The sequence below is a fragment of the Leucoraja erinacea genome, chromosome 13 (assembly GCF_028641065.1).
Source record: "Leucoraja erinacea ecotype New England chromosome 13, Leri_hhj_1, whole genome shotgun sequence".
In the NCBI taxonomy this organism is placed as follows: Eukaryota; Metazoa; Chordata; class Chondrichthyes; order Rajiformes; family Rajidae; genus Leucoraja; species Leucoraja erinaceus.
The window spans coordinates 11,473,493-11,487,139 of NC_073389.1; the positions used below are offsets into that span (position 1 = coordinate 11,473,493).

Here is a 13,647-nt window from a genome sequence, read left to right on the forward strand (position 1 = left end):
AAGGGTTTCGGCCCGAAACGTCGCCCATTCCCTTCGCTCCATAGATGCTGCTGCACCCGCTGAGTTTCTCCAGCATTTTTGTGTACCTTCGATCTTCCAGCATCTGCAGTTCCTTCTTGAACACCTTTAGTCTCTGTAAACCTCTCTTCACCTCTGCCTATCCTTAGCCCCACGTCCCCCTCCCTTTTCATCTGTGCATTAATTGCCTCATATTGTGTTTTGAATTGTATTCTGTCTTTACTTTGTGTACTAGTCATGTCTCTACTATTTATTTCATTCGCCTTACATGTTTTTCCTCTACCTGCTAAATTTTTGTAAGGTGTCCTTGAGACTCTTGAAAGGCGCCCATGAATAAAATTTATTATTATTTATTATTAAACTTGTTTTTCCGTAGTTTGATCACATGTGTGCAGTATAGAGTGGTGTGCAATATGCTCCAAACAGAGACATCTTCACCACATCTGTACACGCACCAAATTAACGCAAGAGAATATTTGCCTGTACATACAGTATACACCGTTGCCTATAAATATCCTCATCATCTGTCATTTGTCAGATTTACGCATCCCTCTTTGACTCAATTTAACAAACAACTTTCTATGATTAACACGATAAAAGGCTTTGGAAGCATTAATAAAGCACATAACAATTGATGAGTTTTTACCTCCATATTTGTTTACAATCTCCTTTAGGAGTGTGGAATTAACAACTCATTTAATCTATCCAGCAGAATTCTTTCTAGGATTTTTGATAATATGCTGGCTAAAGCTATGGTCCTGTAATTATTTAGGTTGCCTAATTACCAGCTTTGTCCTTACTGACCGGCACTAGCAGAACAGACAACATTGAGTCTGGTAACAAGCCATGCATCATAAAGCCGGTAAAACAAATACCAAGCAGAGGAGCCATCCTCATACTCGCATACTTAAGATGTTCAGCAGAAATGTGATCCAAGCCACTTGCTTTGTTGTTGGACAGCTTGTTCATGGCATGATACACCTCATGTGACATAATCACCATTGAGTCATTACTCCCAATATTGTCCACCTTATGCAAATCACAGAATATAGTAGGCACGAATACAGAACATATCATATCAGTGTGCCCATACACCATTATATAAATATATACACATCAATAAATATGCAGATAAAATGCTAATAAATAGATCATGGTCTATTAGTGTTCAGAGATTTGTTTCAGTTGAGTTTAATAGCCAGATGGCTGTGGGGAAGCAGCTATTTCTGAACCTGGATGTTGCAGTCTTCAGGCTCCTGTACCTTCTACCTCAAGGTAGTGGGGAGATGAGTGTGTGGCCAGGGTGGTGTGGGGTCCTTGATGATGCTGCCAGCCTTTTTGAGGCAGCAACTGCGATAGATCCTCCCGATAGTAGGGAGGTCAGAGCCGAAGATGGACAGGGCAGTGTTTACTACTTTTTGTAGTCTTTTCCGCTCCTGGGCGCTCAAGTTGCCGAACCAAGCCACGATGCAACCGGTCAGCATGCACTCTACTGTGTACCTGTAGAAGTTAGAGAGAGTCCTCCTTGACATACGGACCGCAGATGTGCTTCAGTAATTGGATCAGTGTTCTCGGACCAGGAGAGATCTTCAGAAATATGCACACCCAGGAATTTGAAGCTCTTGATGCTCTCTACCATCGACCCGTTGATATAAACGGGACTGTGGGTCCCCATCCTACCCCTTCCAAAGTCCACAATCAATTCCATGGTTTTGCTGGTGTTGAGAGCCAGGTTATTGTGTTGGCACCATTTGGTCAGTCGGTCGATCTCACTTCTATACTCCGACTCGTCCCCATCAGTGATACGTCCCACAACAGTGGTGTCGTCAGCGAACGTGATGATGGAGTTCGCACTATGACCGGCTACGCAGTCATGAGTATAGAGCGAGTACAGCAGGGGGCTGAGCACGCAGCCTTGAGGTGCTCCCGTGCTGATTGTTATCGAGGCTGACACATTTCCACCAATATGAACAGTCTGTGGTCTTTGAATGAGGAAGTCGAGGATCCAATTGCAGAGGGATACGCAGAGACCCAGATCTGAGAGCTTGCTTGGAGGGGATGATTGTATTAAATGTAATCAATGAATAACAGCCTGAGTTTTTGTTCTCCAAGTGGTCCAGAGTGGAGTGGAGAGCCAGCAAGATCGCATCCACCGTTGATCTGTTGTGTCGGTATGATAGCTGTGGTAAAACTGACCAACATCCAGTTATTATGGAAACAAATACCATTATTTCCAAATTCTTGTCCTCGTTAGAAACTATTCTCAGAAGTACAATCACTATTCTTTCGCTGTTGTGTCAAAATCCTGAAATCCACCCAACTAAAAGCATGATAGGAATAAACTGTACTACATAGGCTTCAGTGCTTTAAGAGACTAGTTCATCACTAGTCTCTCAAGGGCAATGTAGAGAAGTAATATATCCTTGCTTTGTCACCAACAAGCAGATCATTTATTTCACTGGAACCCAAACTTTTTCGGGCCATTTTTTGGCTCCATAAGCTCACCCCCCTTGCACCTTATCCTACCCGATAAATAGTCTTGTTCAGAATAGCGATTTGCACGACCCAGTAAGGAAGATAATAACACAATAAAATTTAAAACAGTAACAATAAATTGCACATTTATTCAAAATCCAATCACAACTTTTAGTTTAAATTAATTTAACAACATTGATGAATTTGATCCAATGATACCAGCTTTTCAAAGTCTAAGTTATTTAGCAAGTCTTAGAGGCCACATTTAGTAACTACTTCAGTGTTCAGTAAATTCTGAATGCGATGGATGGGCTTCATGAAATGATACCAGTTTTGCAAACTTCAAAAAGTTCCAAGAAATACTATCTAGCAAAACAGTCCACGCTCTTAGCGAGGTCAGTGGAACGCACGGCAGAACAACTGCCCCGTAATCATGTCAAGTGCATATTGCCACCTCTGTTGCCCATTGTCCTGCCCACCTCCAGCACCCCCCTGCCATGTTCGTATCTCTTAGCACCCTCTAGGTAATCTCATAGCCCTCTACAGGGTGGAACCTCTCACTTTGGGAACCATTTATTTATATGAACGTAAAAGGAAGTTTTAATCCCAATAAACCTACTTTTTTTCCCGCCCTTGATAACTTGTATTGATAAGTTTTCCTTTTTATTGCAAATTTAATTTATAAATTCATTCCGGTTGTATTTGTTTACTATGAGCTTGTTCTACAAGCAGGATAACATTTCCTTACTATGTTACTAACAACTAAGTTTAGTAACAACTTAGTTGTAGCATATTGTTAGTTAGTTAGGGCATGCTGCAGATGGTGCTAACACAAGTACAAGTTCTAGAACAGTGATCAATGTTCAGCTGCTTCAGACCAAATGTGATGAGTTATGAGTGACAATGCTTAATCTGGAGAAGTACATATACATGCACTTAATTATTATTTTCTATACTTTTTTTTCCGATAGATCACTTCCCTGTTTTACTGGTTTAAAGCATTTACCAAAGTTTCCTCTTTCTGGTTGGAGACTAGTTCCATTCCAGTTCAAATGCAGCCCACCCTATGGGTTTCTCTCTATACTGGAAAACCTTTTCTTGTATCGATCCTTCTGTCATAAGCTTCTCCTGATCCATCTCCTTCAACGCCAACCTCAAGATATCACTTTTCAATTTAGCTTCAATATTTCTATTACCACGTGGACAAAAACACCGGATTTTCCTCTTTCTTTCAAAATTCCTCTAAAGAAATTCTCTTACTGTGACAATGGATTTGGTTCCGGGCCACAGAAGATGCTATTGATATCCTTAGCAGCATTACTACTGCATTTCTGTTGCACTATGTCTTGAAGCAGCTGTATCATTCCATCGTCTGCACTTTGGATATCTTCCTGACAATCCCTTTCCATGTCCTGCCATGTCTGGTGGCGAGGGTTGTGGGTGAAGATGGGATGGAGAGGGGTGAGGTGGGGGATAGGGAGGAGAGAAGAGTGGCAAGAGATTTCCCTCAAAGTGTTCCCCCACCCTCCTCCCCACAGATTATATGGGATTTGGGCAAGTCCAATATGTATAGTGTTGTAGGAGTCATAATTGTGATTTATACCCTCCAGCATACATCACAAAAAGACGTTGACTGAATTTTATCATTTATATCCCTGAAAACCTCAGAAATAAATTTCAAATCTGAATAAAACTACAGATTATCATAAAAATTCAAAGAATAATGAAAATATTGCATGCAGAGGGAAAATGTAACAAGTATTTCAGACATATCAATCTCCTACCACATAAATGAATGGAAATATCTTTTTCAATTAGTGCTAAATTAATTATGGCCAACTATGGCAAATACAGAACACGTAGACCAGCGATTTCAGTATGATTAAGACAGTATTTATTTTAGTGTCCTATTTGTTTTGTCTGTTACATTTCAATAACAGCAACAGCAGAGAATATCTCTTTAAAGTTCACTGCCTGTTGCTTTATTGAATAATTCAATGAAATTTTACTTCAACAATCTGTCAGTATTAAGATGCAATTTGTCTGCAGCAAAACCTGACAAGGCAACGGCACAGTAGTTTTAATGGGTTGCAGTTCCAAAGAATAACCAAGAGGCATGGTTTATTGTGCATGACACTAATTCAATAGGCTGTGACTTACGTGGTCTGCATGATTGACTGTACTGCCATTCACATTATAGTGTAATTGCTTGCAGACCATTTCAATCAACATTCAAGTTGAGATTTTCTCCCGGTACGCAACCAAAGGAAGTCAGACAAATGTATTTAAATATAATTGACTGTATTTACGTTCTGTATTAGTAATTGAATATATCCCATGCATTCATCAAAATAATGAATGTTAAGTATATCATTGTTTTTCTAACCATTTTGATAACAATGTCATCAATATGCAAAGGTAAGTGCTGCATTTTATTACATTAAATGCAATTATGTTACAGTATGCCAAGTACAAATTGTAATTCAAACAAAGATAAACAGCATTTTAAACTATGTGCTGAAATCATTTTACTGCGTCACAAAGTAACAGCAGTTTTCAATGCATTGCTTCCGTGGCTAGCTCGCACTGGCAGCAATTGATAACGATAGAAAGTTAAAGGAATACCTACATCATTTTAACTGTATTTTGTCTTCTTTCAAGATGTAATGTATGTAGTTAGTCTTTGGAAGTTAATGGCAATATATCCAAATTTATGAAATAACCTTTAGTTATTGCTACCAATTTGCCAAGTGATTGGGACAAGCTGTGTTCTCATGGTTATAGAAGTCACAGTATGCAATCAAATCTTGATTGATTTATGTATTCCTTTGTTAGGACTCCAGCAGTTTACTCGTTGGGTACAAATAAAGCCTGGGGAAGATGCTGGTCAATCAGTAAACCGTGTCATTCGATGTTCAGGATGCAAACAGTCAGCTACAAGGGAAAATAAACGCCCCCGACCTAAACTCTCTCGCAAAGGTCCACTGCCTTTCTAAGATCAGGTAATAAAACCTTGAACAAGTGCCTTCTTTGGTTATTCTTCAGACTACAATACTAAAATGTTGTTGATGAATAGGGATAGAGTATTGAAATAAAAATTGTCAAAAATGAAAAGGAATTGAGAGCAAAAAAAAAGGGGTTTTCAGAATCAAAACTTTAATGTTACTGTATAAAAGGTGTTTACTGAGGGACAAAGGTGCTAAAAAATTGATGGGTAGCAATGGAAAATAAAAATATTCTATTTAAGTAAGGGTGTTTATTTCTTAGATCAAGATGGAGCAAGCCGAGGCCAGACTTGGAAGCACTCTCCACAATTTGTATTAAAGACACTTCAATGCTAAGATTATATTTAATTCATTTTTTGACAGAACTGAAAATGCTTTAATAAAACTAGTTTGCAGACCAATAAAAATAAAAGCTAAAAGTGAGATAGACAAAACATTTCCGACTTATTTAATCACGTATCCTCTCCGCACGGATATCAATGCAAAGATAATAAGAAATGAGCAGAATTTAAGAAAACCCAAAGTTTAACTTAGCCAGCTATAATTATTCTAGAAAAAATGTAACAATGTACATTACCTATTATAACACAGTAAATCCATAGCCAGAGTAATATGGGGCAATGTGTGTAGGAAAGAACAGCAGATGCTGGTTTAAATCGAAGATAGACACAAAATGCTGGAGTAACTCAGCGGGACAGGCAGCATCTCTGGAGGGAAGGAATGGATGACGTTTCAGGTCAAGACTCTTCTTCAGATTGATGTCAGGGGAGTTGGGGGCGGTAGAGAGATAAAATGTAGTCGGAGACAGTAAGACTGGTCAGAGAACTGGGAAGGGGGAGGGGATGAAGAAAGAATGAAAGCAAGGACTACATGAAGTTAGAGATGTCAATGCTCATACCGCTGGGGTGTACCCAAGCAAAATATGAGGTGCTGTTCTTCCAATTTGCACTGGGCCTCAATCTGACAATGGGGAGGCCGAGGACAGAAAGGTCAATGTGGGAATGGGAGGGGAAGTTAAAGTGTTGAACAACCGGGAAATCAGGTAGGTTTAGGCGGTGTGAGCACAGGTGTTCAGCGAAATGATCGGCGAGTCTGCGCTTGGTCTCATCGATATATATGAGTCTACACCTGGAACAGCGGATACAGTAGATGAGATTGGAGGAAGTACAAGTGAACCTCTGCCTCACCCGAAAAGACTGTTGGGATCCTTGGACGGAGTCAAGGGGGGAGGTATAGCGACAAGTGTTGCATCTCCTGCGGTTGCAGGGGATAGTACCTGGGGAGGAGGTGGTTTGGATGTGAAGGGACGAGTTGACCAGGAAGTTGTGGAGGGAACGGTCTCTGCGGAAAGCGGAAAGGGGGTGGAGATGGGAAGATGTGGCGAGGAGTGGGATCCCGTTGGAGGTGGCGAAAATGTCAGAGGACTATGTGCTGTGTGCGATGGCTGGTGGGGTGGAAGGTGAGGACTAGGGGGGCTCTGTCCTTGTTACGAATGGAGAGGGGGGGGGGGGGAAGCAGATTGGAGCTGCGGGAGATCAAGGACCAGCTAGTGAGAGCCTCATCTACAATGGAAGAGGAGAACCTCCATTCCCTAAATGAGGACATCGCCGATGACCTGGTATGGAACACCTCATCTTGGGCCCAGATGTGGGGCAATACCATATACAAGATAAATATTTATTTAACCTTTAATCTATGCCATCTGAGATGGATAGGAACAGATAAACCATTTCACAACAGGGAGGATTCAACAAGGCGTTCTCATGAGAGCCTTGTTAGAGTAGTTGAAAACAAGGTCCCCAGAATGCCCTCTTGACCAAACTGACAATCTTCAATTTACGATAAGAAGATTATGAAATCCAGTATTGCGTAAATACATTTATTTTTTACTACAAATATGATTTATTTGGTAAAATTATGAAACTTATATAAAGATAAAAATATAACGGCTACTCATTTTCAAATAATAAGGTAAATTATAAGGTTGTGCTTGCAAAACCGTTAGGCAGTGCACATGCGGGCACACAGTATGACAATAATTTGCCTTTTACCATCAGAACCATAGCAACCTCTCGCAGTCATTCTTACTTAAAAAGGAATTTGGATTAGGAATACAGGGCCAGAATTGTTCTGGCTGTGCCTGCTGTCCGATTTGCCACAGTAATATAAAAACAAAGCCACTTCTATCAATTCAATATAATTTATCTTCTGTTGTTTTTTTCCTTTCCCCACAGCACACGACTGCACCCAGTACTTATTTTCTGCAAAGATCATGTCCAGTGCCATCTACGAGCAGAGAAAGCAAGGACAAACATCCGTTTAGTATCTCCATCAGGAGTACAATCTGTATTTCTGTTAAATGCTGAAGATATTTGTTTCAGTTGTTTAAAATATTGCCACAGAAAGATCCAAAAATTTCCAGATGTGAATCTGCCACTTCAGAGAATATAATCGAAAGGTCAACAGAAAATATAAAATGTGCTGTGAGACATTCTGTTCACAACAACCATAATTTCATTTTCTGATGCATGCTCCAAAGAGATCAATTCTATCTGTAAACAAGAGATCTTGTATCGGCTGTTTCTCGTAACATAGAGTACATTATGAATAATTAAAATGGTTAAGAGACTGCTTTAAAAATAGTAATCAACTGACTTTTAAAAATACCAATAATCGTTCAACAAAATTCATCATTAAAAGTTATTGCGTAAATGAAATATTCCCAATTAGAGGATCTACTTGAATTATTTACGGTTTCTTAAACGCTGGATAATTGCGAGCAGATTAGTATTTCAATATTATCAAAGATTCAGATCTCATTATATTAGCCATTTATACTTAACATTTTCAAGAATGTGATTTAAAAAGATGCAACTTCTTGTTCAGTCTACACTGTAGCCACTCCCCAATGCAACATACAGTAGAATGCACCAAAACGTATCAACCATTTTTAAAATTCTGTCGCACACAATTCATGAATAAATTGATAATGTAAGTAAACGGTAGAAATATAATTGAGAACATTCAGAAATGAATATATTCAAATAGTTAAATTGGTTAAAAATATTTCAAATTTTAGCATAAATATGCAATTTCTCTATTTTAAAAGTGGGTTTGTTGATTGCTTCTTTTTTCAAGCACTTCTGTAATGCCACAGGTTTAGAACTTAGAATATCATAAATTCACACAATTAATACTGTGCCCTTTGGGCTAAATAGATCTTAAGATTCCAGAATAATTGGTAGGATGGGGAGTAGTGTGGACTAGTGCAAGTGGGTTCTTGATGGTCAACTTGGACTCATTGAGCTAAAAGGCCAAACCTCCTTATTATGACATTATATTGAAAATTATTTTTTTCGCTGATCGAAAAAATAATCAGAGGTCAAAATTGTTTTGCAAAATGGGCCACGGAAAATCAGAACTAGATTTAATTATTTATTTGCTTCTTTTTGTTACTGGAACAACCTGGTTAGATCTAAAAGATTTAGAACATTTTAACTTGGCACCTGATCAAACTCTATTTTTTGTAGTTAGTAATAGCCAATCATTGATGGAGTATGCTTTTTATACATTTGCAGTACAGAAATAGCCATCTTGTGTTTTTCCTGATGCATCCCTTCCCTGTTTTTTTCAGAATGATAATATTTTCTCACAAGGTAATCTGTCACATCACCCTCTTCAATTGCAAGTTTTTATTTGCTGTCTAGATTGGACACTCAAGGCTCTATTAATTACATCGAGATCTGAATAAAACTTCCTTCAATACCAAATAAAACAATAACCATCTAGTTGTGACGAAGTTCTGCATCAAAAAAATGTTTCCTCGACGGAATTGTTAATTTGCGGCTTTGGATGTTTTAAATAGAGAGCTGAGAGTTCAAAGGTACTGAAAATGTAATGATTTGTAAATGCGGTAGAGAAGACATGCTCAAAGTTCACTTTGTATTGATTATCTATTTAGCTGTGATAATTCTCTCAACCCACTGCTGTCAAAACGTTATCATTGGATTTGCTGTTGTTGTATATCACAAAATCTCTATCTTGTTATGGCAGTAAAACAATGCTTTGAAGTCTCCTCTTAAAATCTCTGGATAACTATCCCATTCATACTTTTCCAGTTTGTTAATCACAGTCTCCAGAGATTTTCCTCCAATCCCAGTTCAACAAATCTGTGCACATTTTCTGCATGACCGCAGACATAACTTTTTTCCCTCATCATGACATGTGCATTCTCACCTGTTCTGGCTTTTCCTGCCATAATTTGCAAATAATCTGATATTTAGTACAGATGTAGAGCTTTATATTTCCCTCTGTCATCACAATAGTTAGGGCCTTTGGTCGAAGCTGTTCTCGTGTAAGTAACTTGTTTCACTCCATCAACTTCTAGCAGATATAGGATTAAGGTATGGGAAACACTGTAGACTGTGGCAACATGTCTTTATAACATTGCTATAATTAAAGCAACAAATGGCACCCGCTACTATACACATCTTGCGTACTATCCTTATTCAATCATCTCAAGTTCCACACACTATGGCATTACAAACAACAGCATCCTCTTCCAATACAGTATCTCAACTGCTCATGACTCTTAGTTGCAAATTGAGTCCATTAGAACATTTTTTCTGGAATTCCCTACCTAAACTCATCTCTCCATTTTCCTGGAGAAACAAGGAACTACAGATACTGATTTACAAAAAATGGCACAATGTGTTAAAGTACCTCAGTGGGTCAGGCAGCATCTCTGGGAAGCATAGATAGGGTCGGGATCCAACTGTGGACTGATTGTGGTGGAAGGGAAAGAAAGCTGGACGAAAGGATGGCCAGGACAAAGCCTGACAAGTAATGGGTGGTTACAGGCGAGGGGGGGTTGATCGGCAGATGGCTAGACAGAGGTAAAAAGGCACAAACCCTCCGACTTCCACATTTATCTGGACTACACCTCCTCCCGCCAGCCTCTTCAAAGATGTAATTCCCTACTCACTATACTTCAATTTCTGCTGTACCTGCTTACAAGATGAGGCTTTCCATTCTAGGATCAAGATGTCCTCTATTTGTTTTAGTAATTGTGGTTCCTCACTGCTACCATATGTGTATCCCTCACCCGCTTCTTGTCCGTGCCCAGTAGTTCTGCTCATGCTCCCCCTCCTCCAGGTGGAACATGGATAGACATCCCATGATCCTCACCTGGCACTTCAATCGTGGCTGCATCCAACACACCATTCTCCAACACATCATGTTGGGATCACCTCCAACATGATCCAAACACCAGTCACATCTTCCAATCCCCTTTCCGCCTTCCGCAGAGACCAACTCCGCGGCTCACTCATCCCTTCCCACCCAAACCAACCCTTTCCCACATTATTTCTCCAGCAACCGCAAGATATTCAACACCTCGCCCTGTACCTCCTGATATCCACCCAGCATTTGGTCCACATGAGACAGAGGTTTATATTCATCTACTGCATCTGGTGTTTCTGATGTGGCCTCCACTGCACCTTCGGATGCATGTGACAAATAAAATTGACTTTGACTTTGCATCGACAAGACCAAAAAATCGGTGACGTTTCATTCTACACTTGTGTTCGGTCTGCCAAGTTGCTTACCATTCCAACTCTCCATTCCATTCTGACCTTTCTGTCCTGGGCCTCTTCCATTCCCAGAGTAAGGCCACACGCAAGCAATTTTATATGTCAACCTGCAACACCCCTCCCCCACCCCGTGCCCACTCATTTCTTCCCTCTATCTATATTCCTTACTCTGGCTTCACAATTATCAACTATTCAATCCATTTGTCTCATACCTTTTGACCAACCATCTGCCTGTCAACCTGTCACTTGCCAGGCTTTGCCCTGCACCTCCTCTCTACCAGCTTTCTGCCCCCCACCACAATCAGTCTAAATAAGGGTCCCGACCCGAAACATCATGGTCTCCAGAGATGCTGTCTGATCCACTGAGTTACTCCAGCACTTTGTAAATTTTCTTTCTCCATTTTACCTTTATTCTTTAATTTCACCAAACTATTAGTTAACCATTCCAATATCCTTTGTTGACTGTGTTAATTCTTGACTGTCTACATTTTGGTGAAGCTTCATGAGATATTTTCATTACAATTACACCAATGTCTGTCCTACTGGTTAGTAATAGCCTTATTCAAGGAATTCTATTAACAATGGTTTTAAATTTCTCCCGAATCACCCTCTCTACAGGTTGGTAGGTTAATTGGCCACTATAAATTATCTCAATTGTGTAAATGAACGATAGAATCAAGAGTAGTGAATAAAATGGGATTAGTGTAGGACTCGTCTAAGTAGGTGCTTGATGGTCAGCTTGGTCTTATTGAACCAAAAGGCATGTCTCCGTGCTACATCACTGCATGACTCTCTGACAGTTAATCTCAGCTCTTTCTTTTCCTAGACTTATGTGTTTCCATTAACAAATTGTAGGAGCAATTTATTTAAAGCTAACCTCAAAAGCTAACTTTTGATTAACGTATAAAAATCTTTCATATTAAATCTAATGCAATTTTACATATTAAAGTTATTAAAAAATATTTTTTCTCTGGACACTGGCAGACGCTAAGATCCCCAGCAAAATGTTACAAAATCACAATTTTGATATCACACATCAGACCTGTCATGGGATTTTTCTATTTCCTATTCATCCAAAGCAGGTTCTCAGCCAAGAGGTTGGGAAGAAAAAGTAACTATGAAATTGTTGCTTATGTAAATTTTCATATTTTAATTAAAACATGCTAATTAAAACAATTAAATATTTTTGACCAATTCAAAGCCAATTTAATCATTTTTAAGGATCTCTCACTATTGAATAATTTTAACAATATTCCATCTGAGACCCACTATACCTCCTAGATTTAGAAGGGCAGCTCCATCAAACCATTGCATCCAGCACAATTAAAAACCACAGCTGGCGATCCGGATTCAAATTAATTCCACCTTAATTTATCTATAAACTCTTTAAAGGGATGTTTATGCCCACACGTGGCTGTGCCATCTTTTTATCTTGTCTTCCTCATCTGTAATGATATCCCTGCTTGATAAATGGGTATACAAAAAACATTTTTTATATTCAGTTTCTATCTAAAATTGTGTTTAGTAGTTTTAAGTTTGTAGTTTTCTGTATCTACCTTTTGGGAAGTTATGTAGTGAAGTGCTGGCTGTTTATTCTTCATATTCTGCTAATTCACTAAAATTGAGGATTATATCAAACTAATCACTTAAATGGTTGAGATGTTTAAGAAAGAACAGCAGATGCTGGAAAAACTGAAAGTAGACAAAAATGCTGGAGAAACTCAGCAGGTGAGGCAGCATCTATGGAGAAAAGGAGTAGGTGACCTTCAGAATGATGTCGGGGGGGGGGGAAGAAAGGAAGAGGTGGAGACAGTAGGCTATGTGGGAGACCTGGGAAGGGGGAGGATCTGAAGAAGGGTCTCAACACAAAATATTGCCTACTTTTCTGCATAGATGCTGCCTCGCCCGCTGAGTTTCTCCAGGATTTTTTGTCTGCTTAAATGGTTGAAATGTTTTCTGTAACGATGCATCAATGGAATAAAAATCAATGCTTCACTTACAAACTGTATTGAAAATACAGTATATCTTAGTTATAATGGACCTAAGGGGGAGAGGAGGAGGGAAATGGTTTCTGCCAATTGTCCATTATAACAGAGTATGGTATTATCACTTTGTCTGCTCCACACATCGAAAGTAGAGTATGCCAGTGACTCCAGGGGAGGAGGAGGGTGGCGGTGGAAGGAGTGGGGGGAGGATGGAAGATGTTGAATGGACCGAACGACAGGAGGAGGAGTAGTAGGAGGAGGCGGTTGAGCAGGAAGGGAACAAAGCGACGGGCCAACAGGAAGCAACAGCAGCAGGTGGGAGGGGAGGGAGCTCCAAGGTGATCGAGCGTGTCTGGTCGGTGGCAGCAGCCTGAAGAAAACGCTCTTCCCAGGGGTTACAACACGAGCCATGTCAACTATGCAATAGGTGAAGAAGAGCTCGCTGGTGCACCTTGCGAGAGATGGGTGGCGTCAAAAGCCAAGGCTCTAAGCGGCCTGGGAGACGGTTCAAGCTGGCTGTGGCATCGGCAGGTCCATCTGATATATCCAAAATCCATTATGAAGTGGTCCATT

General features: G+C 39.8%; 1 protein-coding gene and 1 long non-coding RNA gene across 2 annotated transcripts in view; one reads left to right on the forward strand and one right to left on the reverse strand.

The window, feature by feature from the left end:
- ltn1 (listerin E3 ubiquitin protein ligase 1) overlaps positions 1-13,647 on the reverse strand; it is an 84,855-nt gene that overhangs the window by 42,655 nt on the left and 28,553 nt on the right. The gene's annotated exons all lie outside the window — the stretch shown is intronic.
- On the forward strand, positions 4,394-12,611 carry LOC129702635 (uncharacterized). Its single transcript, XR_008724411.1, has 3 exons — positions 4,394-4,911; positions 5,329-5,495; positions 7,733-12,611. It is a non-coding gene; the product is annotated as an uncharacterized LOC129702635 (long non-coding RNA).